Source organism: Mirounga angustirostris, unplaced genomic scaffold (genome assembly GCF_029215605.1).
Source record: "Mirounga angustirostris isolate CCGP_5_RB_7025 unplaced genomic scaffold, mMirAng1.0.hap1 SCAF_6, whole genome shotgun sequence".
NCBI classification, from domain to species: domain Eukaryota; kingdom Metazoa; phylum Chordata; class Mammalia; order Carnivora; family Phocidae; genus Mirounga; species Mirounga angustirostris.
Window position 1 is genome coordinate 88103008 of NW_026991714.1, and position 17340 is coordinate 88120347.

Sequence of the window (17340 nt, forward strand, 5' to 3'; positions counted from 1 at the left end):
CATGCCGGTAGCCAGGAGGCGGTGGGGCGGCGGCGGCCCCCGGGACTGGAGAGTCCCCGGCAGGGAGAGCGCCCGGACTTCCACGACTGCGGGGCACCGGAGGGGCCACGTCCCCTGGGCGGCTGGCAGGCAGGCAGGTGCAAGGCGCAGGGCAGGCGGGGTTCGGGTGAGGGCTGAGGAGGGGCACGGCTGGGCCCGGGAGGCGCAGAGCAGGCTCTTAGGGCGGCCAGCGGCAGCCGCACACGTCTACGGCCATACCACCCTGAACGCGCCCGATCTCGTCTGATCTCGGAAGCTAAGCAGGGTCGGGCCTGGTTAGTACTTGGATGGGAGACCGCCTGGGAATACCGGGTGCTGTAGGCTTTTTTCTTTGCCTTTTCTTTCCCCTTGGGCCACCCTTCCCATACCTTTACCGCCACAGCACCCCGCCCCCTTGCCCAACTAGGCTTCCTCCAAACGCCCCGTGCCCCCCTGGCCCCTCGCCAGCCGCGCACCGCACCGCGAGTCCCTGGCTCGCAGCAGGTGCCCCCTGCAGGGGCAGGCGTCTTCCAGCCAGCCCTTGGGCCTCCAAGCCACCACGCCCACGCACACCGGATCCAGAGGGGTGGGCTGGGGGTCGATGGGGGCGGGCGGGGTGGGCGAAGGCGACGCCTTCGGAGGGAGGGAACGCGGGAGGGCGACGATGACCCTGGCACCGATGGGCCGGGGCCAGCGCGGGCCGGACGGCACCCGCTCTGGGCAGGCGTGTCCTCCCATGGTCCTGCGCCTCGGGCCCTCATCCCCAGATCCCCTAGCCATTCCATCGGGCCGCCCGGAGCGCACGACCGCACTGGGCAACTGGCCCCACCTTAGGCCTGGGCCCGCCTCCACCTTGTCCCCAGCAGCCCTGGGGTGCGCTCCCACCCGCGGGCATTCCCTTCCTTCCCTTGGAACACCGTCCCTTTGCCCCCGTGCCGGGGGTCCCCGCTCCGGGTGGGCAGGACACAAGATGGCCGGTCGCCCGGGGCCTCCCCCCTTGGCGCCCGGGACCACCCGCTGGCACCAGAATCCGTGCTTAGTCTCCCTGCAACAGCGAAGCGAAGACCGAGGCTCGCTCGCTCAGCAAGATGGGGAGAGGGGGGCGCCCTGCACCTCGCCCCAAAGCAGCCCCCCATATAAAGGACGACAGCAGAGGAGGAATCGCCCACATGCCCCGAGGACCAGAGTGGGTCCAGGGCGGGAACGGGAGCAGAGCGGGTCTCGTGACGCCTTGGCTGCGCATCTCGGCCCCGAGGGGCTCCTCAGTGCCCAGAGCCCACCCAAGCACGACCACCCTCCCGAGGGCTAGCTGCCTAGCCAACACAGTCTCCTCCTGTTTGTGTGTGGGGGGGGGCGGGGGGATGGGTGGGGGGGTGGGTGGGGGTGTGGGGGTGTGGGGGTGTGTGGGGTGTGTGGGGTGTGGGGTGTGGGGTGGGGGGTGTGTGTCTGTTTCTGTGGTGTGCCCCTGTGTCTCCGTCCCTGTCCGCATCCAGGTCAGGGTCCGCGTCTGTCTGTCTTGGGGCCAGAGCGGGGGCGTGTGTTGGATACTCTGTCTGTGTCTCCCTCTCTGTCTCTCTCTTCCTCTCTGTCTACATCTCCGTCCGTCCGTGTCTCTGTCTTTCCCCGTGGGTCTGTGCGTCTGTCTATGCCAGCCGGCTTCTGGTGTCCCTCAGTCGGGTCCTCTTGTCGGTGGGTGGGCAGGGGAAGGGTGGCGGAGGAAGGGCGACGGGGTTGGGCTGATGAGGAGGGTCCCTGGGGGCGCCGGTGGCTCCGGGTTGGCTTGGAACCAGGCCGGGGTGGAGAGGCGGAAGGGCCTGGTGGCGGGCCTGGCTTGCCCTAAGGGCGGCGGGTGGGGCGCCGGGGGTGGGGGGGCGCGGAGAACAGCGCGCGGGCCACGCCCCCCGCGCCCCGACGCTCCCCTTGGCCCTCTCGGGAGCCAGGCGGCGGCCCCCGGGTCTGGAGAGTATCGGGCCGTGAGAGCGCTCGGTGTTCCGCGACTGCGGGGCGCTGGAGGCGCCACGTCCTCTGGGCGGTTTGGCAGGCAGGCAGGTGCAAGGCACAGGGCAGGCGTGGGGCGGTTGGGGGCTGAGGAGGGGCACGGCTGCGGCCCGGAGGCGCAGAGCAGGCTCTTAGGGCGGCCAGCGGCAGCGGCACACGTCTACGGCCATACCACCCTGAACGCGCCCGATCTCGTCTGATCTCGGAAGCTAAGCAGGGTCGGGCCTGGTTAGTACTTGGATGGGAGACCGCCTGGGAATACCGGGTGCTGTAGGCTTTTTTTCTTTGCCTTTTCTTTCCCCTTCGGCCTCCCTTCCTCTCCCTTCGCCGCCACAGTCCCCCCCCCCCCGCCCCGCCCCCTCCGCCCCTTGCCCAACAAGGCCTCCTGCAAACGCCCGGTGCCCCCCTGGCCCCTCGCCAGCCGCGCACCGCACCGAGGGTCCCTGTCTCGCAGCTTGTGCCCGCTGCACCGGCAGGCAGCCCCCAGCCCTTCCACCTCACAGCCACCACGCCCACGCACACCCGATCCAGAGGGGCGGGCTGGGGGAGGTGGGGGCGGGCTGGGTGGGCGGAGGCGGCGGCTTCGCAGGGAGGGAAAGGGGGAGGGCGGCGAGGACCGCCCGCGGGCTTGGGGCGGGGGGAGCGCGGGCGGGACGGCACCCCGTCTCGGCAGGCGTGCCCTCCCAAGGTCCTGCGCCTCGGGGCCTCATCCCCGGAGCCCCTAGCCATTCCCTTGGGCCGCCCCGAGTGCACAAGCGCACCGGGCAACCGGCCCCACCTTAGGCCTGGGCCCGCCTCCACCTTCTCCCCACCCGCCCTGGGCTGCGCTCCCGCGCGCGCGGGCATTCCCTTCCTTCCCGCGGAACACCGTCCCTCTGCCCCCAGGCCGGGGGTCCTCGCTCCGTGTGGGCAGGACACAAGATGGCCGACCGCCCGGGGCCTCCCCCGTTGGCACCCGGGACCACCCGTTGGCCCCCGACTCCGTGCTCAGTGTCCCCGCAACAGCGAAGCGCACAGCGAGGCTCGCTCGCTCGGCAAGACGGCGGGAGGGGGCGGCCCTGCACCACGCCCCAAAGCGGCCCCCCAAATAAAGGACGAGAGCAGAGGAGGAATCGCCCGCACGCCCCCAGGCCCAGAGTGGGTCCTGGGCGGGAACGGGAGCAGGGCGGGTCTCCTGAGGCCTTGGCTGCGCGACCTCGGCCCCGGGGGGCTCCTCGGTGCCCAGAGCCCACCCAAGCACGACCACCCTCCCGAGGAGGGCTAGCTGCCTAGCCAACACAGTCTCTTCCTCTGTGTGTGTGTGTGTGTGTGTGTGTGGTGTGTGTGTGGTGTGTGTGGTGTGTGTGTGGTGTGTGTGTCTGTTTCTGGGGTGTGCCCCTGTGTCTCCGTCCCTGTCCGCATCCAGGTCAGGGTCCGCGTCTGTCTGTCTTGGGGCCAGAGCGGGGGTGTGTGTTGGATACTCTGTCTGTGTTCTCCCTCTCTGTCCCTCTCTTCCTCTCTGTCTACATCTCCGTCCGTCCGTCCGTCCGTGTCTCTGTCTTTCCCCGTGGGTCTGTGCGTCTGTCTATGCCAGCCGGCTTCTGGTGTCCCTCAGTCGGGTCCTCTTGTCGGTGGGTGGGCAGGGGAAGGGTGGCGGAGGAAGGGCGACGGGGTTGGGCTGATGAGGAGGGTCCCTGGGGGCGCCGGTGGCTCCGGGTTGGCTTGGAGCCAGGCGGGGTGGAGAGGCAGAAAGGCCTGGTGGCCGGCCTGGCTTGGCCTAGGGCGACGGGTGGGACGCTGGGGGTGGGGGTGGGGGTGGGGGGCGCGGAAAACACCTCAGGGGCCGCGCCCACCGCGCCCCGCCCCGACGCTTCCCTTTGCCATGCCGGTAGCCAGGAGGCGGTGGGGCGGCGGCGGCCCCCGGGACTGGAGAGTCCCCGGCAGGGAGAGCGCCCGGACTTCCACGACTGCGGGGCACCGGAGGGGCCACGTCCCCTGGGCGGCTGGCAGGCAGGCAGGTGCAAGGCGCAGGGCAGGCGGGGTTCGGGTGAGGGCTGAGGAGGGGCACGGCTGGGCCCGGGAGGCGCAGAGCAGGCTCTTAGGGCGGCCAGCGGCAGCCGCACACGTCTACGGCCATACCACCCTGAACGCGCCCGATCTCGTCTGATCTCGGAAGCTAAGCAGGGTCGGGCCTGGTTAGTACTTGGATGGGAGACCGCCTGGGAATACCGGGTGCTGTAGGCTTTTTTCTTTGCCTTTTCTTTCCCCTTGGGCCACCCTTCCCATACCTTTACCGCCACAGCACCCCGCCCCCTTGCCCAACTAGGCTTCCTCCAAACGCCCCGTGCCCCCCTGGCCCCTCGCCAGCCGCGCACCGCACCGCGAGTCCCTGGCTCGCAGCAGGTGCCCCCTGCAGGGGCAGGCGTCTTCCAGCCAGCCCTTGGGCCTCCAAGCCACCACGCCCACGCACACCGGATCCAGAGGGCTGGGCTGGGGGTCGATGGGGGCGGGCGGGGTGGGCGAAGGCGACGCCTTCGGAGGGAGGGAACGCGGGAGGGCGACGAAGACCCTGGCACCGATGGGCCGGGGCCAGCGCGGGCCGGACGGCACCCGCTCTGGGCAGGCGTGTCCTCCCATGGTCCTGCGCCTCGGGCCCTCATCCCCACATCCCCTAGCCATTCCATCGGGCCGCCCGGAGCGCACGACCGCACTGGGCAACTGGCCCCACCTTAGGCCTGGGCCCGCCTCCACCTTGTCCCCAGCAGCCCTGGGGTGCGCTCCCACCCGCGGGCATTCCCTTCCTTCCCTTGGAACACCGTCCCTTTGCCCCCGTGCCGGGGGTCCCCGCTCCGGGTGGGCAGGACACAAGATGGCCGGTCGCCCGGGGCCTCCCCCCTTGGCGCCCGGGACCACCCGCTGGCACCAGAATCCGTGCTTAGTCTCCCTGCAACAGCGAAGCGAAGACCGAGGCTCGCTCGCTCAGCAAGATGGGGAGAGGGGGGCGCCCTGCACCTCGCCCCAAAGCAGCCCCCCATATAAAGGACGACAGCAGAGGAGGAATCGCCCACATGCCCCGAGGACCAGAGTGGGTCCAGGGCGGGAACGGGAGCAGAGCGGGTCTCGTGACGCCTTGGCTGCGCATCTCGGCCCCGAGGGGCTCCTCGGTGCCCAGAGCCCACCCAAGCACGACCACCCTCCCGAGGGCTAGCTGCCTAGCCAACACAGTCTCCTCCTGTTTGTGTGTGTGGGGGGGCGGGGGGATGGGTGGGGGGGTGGGTGGGGGTGTGGGGGTGTGGGGGTGTGTGGGGTGTGTGGGGTGTGGGGTGTGGGGTGGGGGGTGTGTGTCTGTTTCTGTGGTGTGCCCCTGTGTCTCCGTCCCTGTCCGCATCCAGGTCAGGGTCCGCGTCTGTCTGTCTTGGGGCCAGAGCGGGGGCGTGTGTTGGATACTCTGTCTGTGTCTCCCTCTCTGTCTCTCTCTTCCTCTCTGTCTACATCTCCGTCCGTCCGTGTCTCTGTCTTTCCCCGTGGGTCTGTGCGTCTGTCTATGCCAGCCGGCTTCTGGTGTCCCTCAGTCGGGTCCTCTTGTCGGTGGGTGGGCAGGGGAAGGGTGGCGGAGGAAGGGCGACGGGGTTGGGCTGATGAGGAGGGTCCCTGGGGGCGCCGGTGGCTCCGGGTTGGCTTGGAACCAGGCCGGGGTGGAGAGGCGGAAGGGCCTGGTGGCGGGCCTGGCTTGCCCTAAGGGCGGCGGGTGGGGCGCCGGGGGTGGGGGGGCGCGGAGAACAGCGCGCGGGCCACGCCCCCCGCGCCCCGACGCTCCCCTTGGCCCTCTCGGGAGCCAGGCGGCGGCCCCCGGGTCTGGAGAGTATCGGGCCGTGAGAGCGCTCGGTGTTCCGCGACTGCGGGGCGCTGGAGGCGCCACGTCCTCTGGGCGGTTTGGCAGGCAGGCAGGTGCAAGGCACAGGGCAGGCGTGGGGCGGTTGGGGGCTGAGGAGGGGCACGGCTGCGGCCCGGAGGCGCAGAGCAGGCTCTTAGGGCGGCCAGCGGCAGCGGCACACGTCTACGGCCATACCACCCTGAACGCGCCCGATCTCGTCTGATCTCGGAAGCTAAGCAGGGTCGGGCCTGGTTAGTACTTGGATGGGAGACCGCCTGGGAATACCGGGTGCTGTAGGCTTTTTTTCTTTGCCTTTTCTTTCCCCTTCGGCCTCCCTTCCTCTCCCTTCGCCGCCACAGTCCCCCCCCCCCGCCCCGCCCCCTCCGCCCCTTGCCCAACAAGGCCTCCTGCAAACGCCCGGTGCCCCCCTGGCCCCTCGCCAGCCGCGCACCGCACCGAGGGTCCCTGTCTCGCAGCTTGTGCCCGCTGCACCGGCAGGCAGCCCCCAGCCCTTCCACCTCACAGCCACCACGCCCACGCACACCCGATCCAGAGGGGCGGGCTGGGGGAGGTGGGGGCGGGCTGGGTGGGCGGAGGCGGCGGCTTCGCAGGGAGGGAAAGGGGGAGGGCGGCGAGGACCGCCCGCGGGCTTGGGGCGGGGGGAGCGCGGGCGGGACGGCACCCCGTCTCGGCAGGCGTGCCCTCCCAAGGTCCTGCGCCTCGGGGCCTCATCCCCGGAGCCCCTAGCCATTCCCTTGGGCCGCCCCGAGTGCACAAGCGCACCGGGCAACCGGCCCCACCTTAGGCCTGGGCCCGCCTCCACCTTCTCCCCACCCGCCCTGGGCTGCGCTCCCGCGCGCGCGGGCATTCCCTTCCTTCCCGCGGAACACCGTCCCTCTGCCCCCAGGCCGGGGGTCCTCGCTCCGTGTGGGCAGGACACAAGATGGCCGACCGCCCGGGGCCTCCCCCGTTGGCACCCGGGACCACCCGTTGGCCCCCGACTCCGTGCTCAGTGTCCCCGCAACAGCGAAGCGCACAGCGAGGCTCGCTCGCTCGGCAAGACGGCGGGAGGGGGCGGCCCTGCACCACGCCCCAAAGCGGCCCCCCAAATAAAGGACGAGAGCAGAGGAGGAATCGCCCGCACGCCCCCAGGCCCAGAGTGGGTCCTGGGCGGGAACGGGAGCAGGGCGGGTCTCCTGAGGCCTTGGCTGCGCGACCTCGGCCCCGGGGGGCTCCTCGGTGCCCAGAGCCCACCCAAGCACGACCACCCTCCCGAGGAGGGCTAGCTGCCTAGCCAACACAGTCTCTTCCTCTGTGTGTGTGTGTGTGTGTGTGTGGTGTGTGTGTGGTGTGTGTGGTGTGTGTGTGGTGTGTGTGTCTGTTTCTGGGGTGTGCCCCTGTGTCTCCGTCCCTGTCCGCATCCAGGTCAGGGTCCGCGTCTGTCTGTCTTGGGGCCAGAGCGGGGGTGTGTGTTGGATACTCTGTCTGTGTTCTCCCTCTCTGTCCCTCTCTTCCTCTCTGTCTACATCTCCGTCCGTCCGTCCGTCCGTGTCTCTGTCTTTCCCCGTGGGTCTGTGCGTCTGTCTATGCCAGCCGGCTTCTGGTGTCCCTCAGTCGGGTCCTCTTGTCGGTGGGTGGGCAGGGGAAGGGTGGCGGAGGAAGGGCGACGGGGTTGGGCTGATGAGGAGGGTCCCTGGGGGCGCCGGTGGCTCCGGGTTGGCTTGGAGCCAGGCGGGGTGGAGAGGCAGAAAGGCCTGGTGGCCGGCCTGGCTTGGCCTAGGGCGACGGGTGGGACGCTGGGGGTGGGGGGCGCGGAAAACACCTCAGGGGCCGCGCCCACCGCGCCCCGCCCCGACGCTTCCCTTTGCCATGCCGGTAGCCAGGAGGCGGTGGGGCGGCGGCGGCCCCCGGGACTGGAGAGTCCCCGGCAGGGAGAGCGCCCGGACTTCCACGACTGCGGGGCACCGGAGGGGCCACGTCCCCTGGGCGGCTGGCAGGCAGGCAGGTGCAAGGCGCAGGGCAGGCGGGGTTCGGGTGAGGGCTGAGGAGGGGCACGGCTGGGCCCGGGAGGCGCAGAGCAGGCTCTTAGGGCGGCCAGCGGCAGCCGCACACGTCTACGGCCATACCACCCTGAACACGCCCGATCTCGTCTGATCTCGGAAGCTAAGCAGGGTCGGGCCTGGTTAGTACTTGGATGGGAGACCGCCTGGGAATACCGGGTGCTGTAGGCTTTTTTCTTTGCCTTTTCTTTCCCCTTGGGCCACCCTTCCCATACCTTTACCGCCACAGCACCCCGCCCCCTTGCCCAACTAGGCTTCCTCCAAACGCCCCGTGCCCCCCTGGCCCCTCGCCAGCCGCGCACCGCACCGCGAGTCCCTGGCTCGCAGCAGGTGCCCCCTGCAGGGGCAGGCGTCTTCCAGCCAGCCCTTGGGCCTCCAAGCCACCACGCCCACGCACACCGGATCCAGAGGGGTGGGCTGGGGGTCGATGGGGGCGGGCGGGGTGGGCGAAGGCGACGCCTTCGGAGGGAGGGAACGCGGGAGGGCGACGATGACCCTGGCACCGATGGGCCGGGGCCAGCGCGGGCCGGACGGCACCCGCTCTGGGCAGGCGTGTCCTCCCATGGTCCTGCGCCTCGGGCCCTCATCCCCAGATCCCCTAGCCATTCCATCGGGCCGCCCGGAGCGCACGACCGCACTGGGCAACTGGCCCCACCTTAGGCCTGGGCCCGCCTCCACCTTGTCCCCAGCAGCCCTGGGGTGCGCTCCCACCCGCGGGCATTCCCTTCCTTCCCTTGGAACACCGTCCCTTTGCCCCCGTGCCGGGGGTCCCCGCTCCGGGTGGGCAGGACACAAGATGGCCGGTCGCCCGGGGCCTCCCCCCTTGGCGCCCGGGACCACCCGCTGGCACCAGAATCCGTGCTTAGTCTCCCTGCAACAGCGAAGCGAAGACCGAGGCTCGCTCGCTCAGCAAGATGGGGAGAGGGGGGCGCCCTGCACCTCGCCCCAAAGCAGCCCCCCATATAAAGGACGACAGCAGAGGAGGAATCGCCCACATGCCCCGAGGACCAGAGTGGGTCCAGGGCGGGAACGGGAGCAGAGCGGGTCTCGTGACGCCTTGGCTGCGCATCTCGGCCCCGAGGGGCTCCTCGGTGCCCAGAGCCCACCCAAGCACGACCACCCTCCCGAGGGCTAGCTGCCTAGCCAACACAGTCTCCTCCTGTTTGTGTGTGTGGGGGGGCGGGGGGATGGGTGGGGGGGTGGGTGGGGGTGTGGGGGTGTGGGGGTGTGTGGGGTGTGTGGGGTGTGGGGTGTGGGGTGGGGGGTGTGTGTCTGTTTCTGTGGTGTGCCCCTGTGTCTCCGTCCCTGTCCGCATCCAGGTCAGGGTCCGCGTCTGTCTGTCTTGGGGCCAGAGCGGGGGCGTGTGTTGGATACTCTGTCTGTGTCTCCCTCTCTGTCTCTCTCTTCCTCTCTGTCTACATCTCCGTCCGTCCGTGTCTCTGTCTTTCCCCGTGGGTCTGTGCGTCTGTCTATGCCAGCAGGCTTCTGGTGTCCCTCAGTCGGGTCCTCTTGTCGGTGGGTGGGCAGGGGAAGGGTGGCGGAGGAAGGGCGACGGGGTTGGGCTGATGAGGAGGGTCCCTGGGGGCGCCGGTGGCTCCGGGTTGGCTTGGAACCAGGCCGGGGTGGAGAGGCGGAAGGGCCTGGTGGCGGGCCTGGCTTGCCCTAAGGGCGGCGGGTGGGGCGCCGGGGGTGGGGGGGCGCGGAGAACAGCGCGCGGGCCACGCCCCCCGCGCCCCGACGCTCCCCTTGGCCCTCTCGGGAGCCAGGCGGCGGCCCCCGGGTCTGGAGAGTATCGGGCCGTGAGAGCGCTCGGTGTTCCGCGACTGCGGGGCGCTGGAGGCGCCACGTCCTCTGGGCGGTTTGGCAGGCAGGCAGGTGCAAGGCACAGGGCAGGCGTGGGGCGGTTGGGGGCTGAGGAGGGGCACGGCTGCGGCCCGGAGGCGCAGAGCAGGCTCTTAGGGCGGCCAGCGGCAGCGGCACACGTCTACGGCCATACCACCCTGAACGCGCCCGATCTCGTCTGATCTCGGAAGCTAAGCAGGGTCGGGCCTGGTTAGTACTTGGATGGGAGACCGCCTGGGAATACCGGGTGCTGTAGGCTTTTTTTCTTTGCCTTTTCTTTCCCCTTCGGCCTCCCTTCCTCTCCCTTCGCCGCCACAGTCCCCCCCCCCGCCCCGCCCCCTCCGCCCCTTGCCCAACAAGGCCTCCTGCAAACGCCCGGTGCCCCCCTGGCCCCTCGCCAGCCGCGCACCGCACCGAGGGTCCCTGTCTCGCAGCTTGTGCCCGCTGCACCGGCAGGCAGCCCCCCCAGCCCTTCCACCTCACAGCCACCACGCCCACGCACACCCGATCCAGAGGGGCGGGCTGGGGGAGGTGGGGGCGGGCTGGGTGGGCGGAGGCGGCGGCTTCGCAGGGAGGGAAAGGGGGAGGGCGGCGAGGACCGCCCGCGGGCTTGGGGCGGGGGGAGCGCGGGCGGGACGGCACCCCGTCTCGGCAGGCGTGCCCTCCCAAGGTCCTGCGCCTCGGGGCCTCATCCCCGGAGCCCCTAGCCATTCCCTTGGGCCGCCCCGAGTGCACAAGCGCACCGGGCAACCGGCCCCACCTTAGGCCTGGGCCCGCCTCCACCTTCTCCCCACCCGCCCTGGGCTGCGCTCCCGCGCGCGCGGGCATTCCCTTCCTTCCCGCGGAACACCGTCCCTCTGCCCCCAGGCCGGGGGTCCTCGCTCCGTGTGGGCAGGACACAAGATGGCCGACCGCCCGGGGCCTCCCCCGTTGGCACCCGGGACCACCCGTTGGCCCCCGACTCCGTGCTCAGTGTCCCCGCAACAGCGAAGCGCACAGCGAGGCTCGCTCGCTCGGCAAGACGGCGGGAGGGGGCGGCCCTGCACCACGCCCCAAAGCGGCCCCCCAAATAAAGGACGAGAGCAGAGGAGGAATCGCCCGCACGCCCCCAGGCCCAGAGTGGGTCCTGGGCGGGAACGGGAGCAGGGCGGGTCTCCTGAGGCCTTGGCTGCGCGACCTCGGCCCCGGGGGGCTCCTCGGTGCCCAGAGCCCACCCAAGCACGACCACCCTCCCGAGGAGGGCTAGCTGCCTAGCCAACACAGTCTCTTCCTCTGTGTGTGTGTGTGTGTGTGTGTGGTGTGTGTGTGGTGTGTGTGGTGTGTGTGTGGTGTGTGTGTCTGTTTCTGGGGTGTGCCCCTGTGTCTCCGTCCCTGTCCGCATCCAGGTCAGGGTCCGCGTCTGTCTGTCTTGGGGCCAGAGCGGGGGTGTGTGTTGGATACTCTGTCTGTGTTCTCCCTCTCTGTCCCTCTCTTCCTCTCTGTCTACATCTCCGTCCGTCCGTCCGTCCGTGTCTCTGTCTTTCCCCGTGGGTCTGTGCGTCTGTCTATGCCAGCCGGCTTCTGGTGTCCCTCAGTCGGGTCCTCTTGTCGGTGGGTGGGCAGGGGAAGGGTGGCGGAGGAAGGGCGACGGGGTTGGGCTGATGAGGAGGGTCCCTGGGGGCGCCGGTGGCTCCGGGTTGGCTTGGAGCCAGGCGGGGTGGAGAGGCAGAAAGGCCTGGTGGCCGGCCTGGCTTGGCCTAGGGCGACGGGTGGGACGCTGGGGGTGGGGGGCGCGGAAAACACCTCAGGGGCCGCGCCCACCGCGCCCCGCCCCGACGCTTCCCTTTGCCATGCCGGTAGCCAGGAGGCGGTGGGGCGGCGGCGGCCCCCGGGACTGGAGAGTCCCCGGCAGGGAGAGCGCCCGGACTTCCACGACTGCGGGGCACCGGAGGGGCCACGTCCCCTGGGCGGCTGGCAGGCAGGCAGGTGCAAGGCGCAGGGCAGGCGGGGTTCGGGTGAGGGCTGAGGAGGGGCACGGCTGGGCCCGGGAGGCGCAGAGCAGGCTCTTAGGGCGGCCAGCGGCAGCCGCACACGTCTACGGCCATACCACCCTGAACGCGCCCGATCTCGTCTGATCTCGGAAGCTAAGCAGGGTCGGGCCTGGTTAGTACTTGGATGGGAGACCGCCTGGGAATACCGGGTGCTGTAGGCTTTTTTCTTTGCCTTTTCTTTCCCCTTGGGCCACCCTTCCCATACCTTTACCGCCACAGCACCCCGCCCCCTTGCCCAACTAGGCTTCCTCCAAACGCCCCGTGCCCCCCTGGCCCCTCGCCAGCCGCGCACCGCACCGCGAGTCCCTGGCTCGCAGCAGGTGCCCCCTGCAGGGGCAGGCGTCTTCCAGCCAGCCCTTGGGCCTCCAAGCCACCACGCCCACGCACACCGGATCCAGAGGGGTGGGCTGGGGGTCGATGGGGGCGGGCGGGGTGGGCGAAGGCGACGCCTTCGGAGGGAGGGAACGCGGGAGGGCGACGATGACCCTGGCACCGATGGGCCGGGGCCAGCGCGGGCCGGACGGCACCCGCTCTGGGCAGGCGTGTCCTCCCATGGTCCTGCGCCTCGGGCCCTCATCCCCACATCCCCTAGCCATTCCATCGGGCCGCCCGGAGCGCACGACCGCACTGGGCAACTGGCCCCACCTTAGGCCTGGGCCCGCCTCCACCTTGTCCCCAGCAGCCCTGGGGTGCGCTCCCACCCGCGGGCATTCCCTTCCTTCCCTTGGAACACCGTCCCTTTGCCCCCGTGCCGGGGGTCCCCGCTCCGGGTGGGCAGGACACAAGATGGCCGGTCGCCCGGGGCCTCCCCCCTTGGCGCCCGGGACCACCCGCTGGCACCAGAATCCGTGCTTAGTCTCCCTGCAACAGCGAAGCGAAGACCGAGGCTCGCTCGCTCAGCAAGATGGGGAGAGGGGGGCGCCCTGCACCTCGCCCCAAAGCAGCCCCCCATATAAAGGACGACAGCAGAGGAGGAATCGCCCACATGCCCCGAGGACCAGAGTGGGTCCAGGGCGGGAACGGGAGCAGAGCGGGTCTCGTGACGCCTTGGCTGCGCATCTCGGCCCCGAGGGGCTCCTCGGTGCCCAGAGCCCACCCAAGCACGACCACCCTCCCGAGGGCTAGCTGCCTAGCCAACACAGTCTCCTCCTGTTTGTGTGTGTGGGGGGGCGGGGGGATGGGTGGGGGGGTGGGTGGGGGTGTGGGGGTGTGGGGGTGTGTGGGGTGTGTGGGGTGTGGGGTGTGGGGTGGGGGGTGTGTGTCTGTTTCTGTGGTGTGCCCCTGTGTCTCCGTCCCTGTCCGCATCCAGGTCAGGGTCCGCGTCTGTCTGTCTTGGGGCCAGAGCGGGGGCGTGTGTTGGATACTCTGTCTGTGTCTCCCTCTCTGTCTCTCTCTTCCTCTCTGTCTACATCTCCGTCCGTCCGTGTCTCTGTCTTTCCCCGTGGGTCTGTGCGTCTGTCTATGCCAGCCGGCTTCTGGTGTCCCTCAGTCGGGTCCTCTTGTCGGTGGGTGGGCAGGGGAAGGGTGGCGGAGGAAGGGCGACGGGGTTGGGCTGATGAGGAGGGTCCCTGGGGGCGCCGGTGGCTCCGGGTTGGCTTGGAACCAGGCCGGGGTGGAGAGGCGGAAGGGCCTGGTGGCGGGCCTGGCTTGCCCTAAGGGCGGCGGGTGGGGCGCCGGGGGTGGGGGGGCGCGGAGAACAGCGCGCGGGCCACGCCCCCCGCGCCCCGACGCTCCCCTTGGCCCTCTCGGGAGCCAGGCGGCGGCCCCCGGGTCTGGAGAGTATCGGGCCGTGAGAGCGCTCGGTGTTCCGCGACTGCGGGGCGCTGGAGGCGCCACGTCCTCTGGGCGGTTTGGCAGGCAGGCAGGTGCAAGGCACAGGGCAGGCGTGGGGCGGTTGGGGGCTGAGGAGGGGCACGGCTGCGGCCCGGAGGCGCAGAGCAGGCTCTTAGGGCGGCCAGCGGCAGCGGCACACGTCTACGGCCATACCACCCTGAACGCGCCCGATCTCGTCTGATCTCGGAAGCTAAGCAGGGTCGGGCCTGGTTAGTACTTGGATGGGAGACCGCCTGGGAATACCGGGTGCTGTAGGCTTTTTTTCTTTGCCTTTTCTTTCCCCTTCGGCCTCCCTTCCTCTCCCTTCGCCGCCACAGTCCCCCCCCCCCCGCCCCGCCCCCTCCGCCCCTTGCCCAACAAGGCCTCCTGCAAACGCCCGGTGCCCCCCTGGCCCCTCGCCAGCCGCGCACCGCACCGAGGGTCCCTGTCTCGCAGCTTGTGCCCGCTGCACCGGCAGGCAGCCCCCAGCCCTTCCACCTCACAGCCACCACGCCCACGCACACCCGATCCAGAGGGGCGGGCTGGGGGAGGTGGGGGCGGGCTGGGTGGGCGGAGGCGGCGGCTTCGCAGGGAGGGAAAGGGGGAGGGCGGCGAGGACCGCCCGCGGGCTTGGGGCGGGGGGAGCGCGGGCGGGACGGCACCCCGTCTCGGCAGGCGTGCCCTCCCAAGGTCCTGCGCCTCGGGGCCTCATCCCCGGAGCCCCTAGCCATTCCCTTGGGCCGCCCCGAGTGCACAAGCGCACCGGGCAACCGGCCCCACCTTAGGCCTGGGCCCGCCTCCACCTTCTCCCCACCCGCCCTGGGCTGCGCTCCCGCGCGCGCGGGCATTCCCTTCCTTCCCGCGGAACACCGTCCCTCTGCCCCCAGGCCGGGGGTCCTCGCTCCGTGTGGGCAGGACACAAGATGGCCGACCGCCCGGGGCCTCCCCCGTTGGCACCCGGGACCACCCGTTGGCCCCCGATTCCGTGCTCAGTGTCCCCGCAACAGCGAAGCGCACAGCGAGGCTCGCTCGCTCGGCAAGACGGCGGGAGGGGGCGGCCCTGCACCACGCCCCAAAGCGGCCCCCCAAATAAAGGACGAGAGCAGAGGAGGAATCGCCCGCACGCCCCCAGGCCCAGAGTGGGTCCTGGGCGGGAACGGGAGCAGGGCGGGTCTCCTGAGGCCTTGGCTGCGCGACCTCGGCCCCGGGGGGCTCCTCGGTGCCCAGAGCCCACCCAAGCACGACCACCCTCCCGAGGAGGGCTAGCTGCCTAGCCAACACAGTCTCTTCCTCTGTGTGTGTGTGTGTGTGTGTGTGTGGTGTGTGTGTGGTGTGTGTGGTGTGTGTGTGGTGTGTGTGTCTGTTTCTGGGGTGTGCCCCTGTGTCTCCGTCCCTGTCCGCATCCAGGTCAGGGTCCGCGTCTGTCTGTCTTGGGGCCAGAGCGGGGGTGTGTGTTGGATACTCTGTCTGTGTTCTCCCTCTCTGTCCCTCTCTTCCTCTCTGTCTACATCTCCGTCCGTCCGTCCGTCCGTGTCTCTGTCTTTCCCCGTGGGTCTGTGCGTCTGTCTATGCCAGCCGGCTTCTGGTGTCCCTCAGTCGGGTCCTCTTGTCGGTGGGTGGGCAGGGGAAGGGTGGCGGAGGAAGGGCGACGGGGTTGGGCTGATGAGGAGGGTCCCTGGGGGCGCCGGTGGCTCCGGGTTGGCTTGGAGCCAGGCGGGGTGGAGAGGCAGAAAGGCCTGGTGGCCGGCCTGGCTTGGCCTAGGGCGACGGGTGGGACGCTGGGGGTGGGGGTGGGGGTGGGGGGCGCGGAAAACACCTCAGGGGCCGCGCCCACCGCGCCCCGCCCCGACGCTTCCCTTTGCCATGCCGGTAGCCAGGAGGCGGTGGGGCGGCGGCGGCCCCCGGGACTGGAGAGTCCCCGGCAGGGAGAGCGCCCGGACTTCCACGACTGCGGGGCACCGGAGGGGCCACGTCCCCTGGGCGGCTGGCAGGCAGGCAGGTGCAAGGCGCAGGGCAGGCGGGGTTCGGGTGAGGGCTGAGGAGGGGCACGGCTGGGCCCGGGAGGCGCAGAGCAGGCTCTTAGGGCGGCCAGCGGCAGACGCACACGTCTACGGCCATACCACCCTGAACGCGCCCGATCTCGTCTGATCTCGGAAGCTAAGCAGGGTCGGGCCTGGTTAGTACTTGGATGGGAGACCGCCTGGGAATACCGGGTGCTGTAGGCTTTTTTCTTTGCCTTTTCTTTCCCCTTGGGCCACCCTTCCCATACCTTTACCGCCACAGCACCCCGCCCCCTTGCCCAACTAGGCTTCCTCCAAACGCCCCGTGCCCCCCTGGCCCCTCGCCAGCCGCGCACCGCACCGCGAGTCCCTGGCTCGCAGCAGGTGCCCCCTGCAGGGGCAGGCGTCTTCCAGCCAGCCCTTGGGCCTCCAAGCCACCACGCCCACGCACACCGGATCCAGAGGGCTGGGCTGGGGGTCGATGGGGGCGGGCGGGGTGGGCGAAGGCGACGCCTTCGGAGGGAGGGAACGCGGGAGGGCGACGAAGACCCTGGCACCGATGGGCCGGGGCCAGCGCGGGCCGGACGGCACCCGCTCTGGGCAGGCGTGTCCTCCCATGGTCCTGCGCCTCGGGCCCTCATCCCCACATCCCCTAGCCATTCCATCGGGCCGCCCGGAGCGCACGACCGCACTGGGCAACTGGCCCCACCTTAGGCCTGGGCCCGCCTCCACCTTGTCCCCAGCAGCCCTGGGGTGCGCTCCCACCCGCGGGCATTCCCTTCCTTCCCTTGGAACACCGTCCCTTTGCCCCCGTGCCGGGGGTCCCCGCTCCGGGTGGGCAGGACACAAGATGGCCGGTCGCCCGGGGCCTCCCCCCTTGGCGCCCGGGACCACCCGCTGGCACCAGAATCCGTGCTTAGTCTCCCTGCAACAGCGAAGCGAAGACCGAGGCTCGCTCGCTCAGCAAGATGGGGAGAGGGGGGCGCCCTGCACCTCGCCCCAAAGCAGCCCCCCATATAAAGGACGACAGCAGAGGAGGAATCGCCCACATGCCCCGAGGACCAGAGTGGGTCCAGGGCGGGAACGGGAGCAGAGCGGGTCTCGTGACGCCTTGGCTGCGCATCTCGGCCCCGAGGGGCTCCTCGGTGCCCAGAGCCCACCCAAGCACGACCACCCTCCCGAGGGCTAGCTGCCTAGCCAACACAGTCTCCTCCTGTTTGTGTGTGGGGGGGGGCGGGGGGATGGGTGGGGGGGTGGGTGGGGGTGTGGGGGTGTGGGGGTGTGTGGGGTGTGTGGGGTGTGGGGTGTGGGGTGGGGGGTGTGTGTCTGTTTCTGTGGTGTGCCCCTGTGTCTCCGTCCCTGTCCGCATCCAGGTCAGGGTCCGCGTCTGTCTGTCTTGGGGCCAGAGCGGGGGCGTGTGTTGGATACTCTGTCTGTGTCTCCCTCTCTGTCTCTCTCTTCCTCTCTGTCTACATCTCCGTCCGTCCGTGTCTCTGTCTTTCCCCGTGGGTCTGTGCGTCTGTCTATGCCAGCCGGCTTCTGGTGTCCCTCAGTCGGGTCCTCTTGTCGGTGGGTGGGCAGGGGAAGGGTGGCGGAGGAAGGGCGACGGGGTTGGGCTGATGAGGAGGGTCCCTGGGGGCGCCGGTGGCTCCGGGTTGGCTTGGAACCAGGCCGGGGTGGAGAGGCGGAAGGGCCTGGTGGCGGGCCTGGCTTGCCCTAAGGGCGGC

At 70.5% G+C, this 17340-nt stretch overlaps 9 non-coding genes across 9 annotated transcripts; all 9 read left to right on the top strand.

Moving 5' to 3' along the window:
- The first annotated feature begins 244 nt into the window (after window positions 1-244).
- On the top strand, window positions 245-363 carry LOC135365046 (5S ribosomal RNA). The gene has a single exon (XR_010412854.1). It is a non-coding gene; the product is annotated as a 5S ribosomal RNA (ribosomal RNA).
- A 1811-nt stretch (window positions 364-2174) lies between these two features.
- Window positions 2175-2293, top strand: LOC135365047 (5S ribosomal RNA). The gene has a single exon (XR_010412855.1). It is a non-coding gene; the product is annotated as a 5S ribosomal RNA (ribosomal RNA).
- A 1827-nt stretch (window positions 2294-4120) lies between these two features.
- Window positions 4121-4239, top strand: LOC135365048 (5S ribosomal RNA). The gene has a single exon (XR_010412856.1). It is a non-coding gene; the product is annotated as a 5S ribosomal RNA (ribosomal RNA).
- A 1811-nt stretch (window positions 4240-6050) lies between these two features.
- Window positions 6051-6169, top strand: LOC135365049 (5S ribosomal RNA). Its single transcript, XR_010412857.1, has one exon. It is a non-coding gene; the product is annotated as a 5S ribosomal RNA (ribosomal RNA).
- Window positions 6170-7981: 1812 nt separating this feature from the next.
- LOC135365013 (5S ribosomal RNA) lies at window positions 7982-8100 on the top strand. The gene has a single exon (XR_010412821.1). It is a non-coding gene; the product is annotated as a 5S ribosomal RNA (ribosomal RNA).
- A 1811-nt stretch (window positions 8101-9911) lies between these two features.
- On the top strand, window positions 9912-10030 carry LOC135365050 (5S ribosomal RNA). Its single transcript, XR_010412858.1, has one exon. It is a non-coding gene; the product is annotated as a 5S ribosomal RNA (ribosomal RNA).
- Window positions 10031-11843: 1813 nt separating this feature from the next.
- Window positions 11844-11962, top strand: LOC135364826 (5S ribosomal RNA). The gene has a single exon (XR_010412634.1). It is a non-coding gene; the product is annotated as a 5S ribosomal RNA (ribosomal RNA).
- Window positions 11963-13773: 1811 nt separating this feature from the next.
- LOC135364827 (5S ribosomal RNA) lies at window positions 13774-13892 on the top strand. The gene has a single exon (XR_010412635.1). It is a non-coding gene; the product is annotated as a 5S ribosomal RNA (ribosomal RNA).
- A 1827-nt stretch (window positions 13893-15719) lies between these two features.
- Window positions 15720-15838, top strand: LOC135364828 (5S ribosomal RNA). Its single transcript, XR_010412636.1, has one exon. It is a non-coding gene; the product is annotated as a 5S ribosomal RNA (ribosomal RNA).
- Window positions 15839-17340: the final 1502 nt, after the last annotated feature.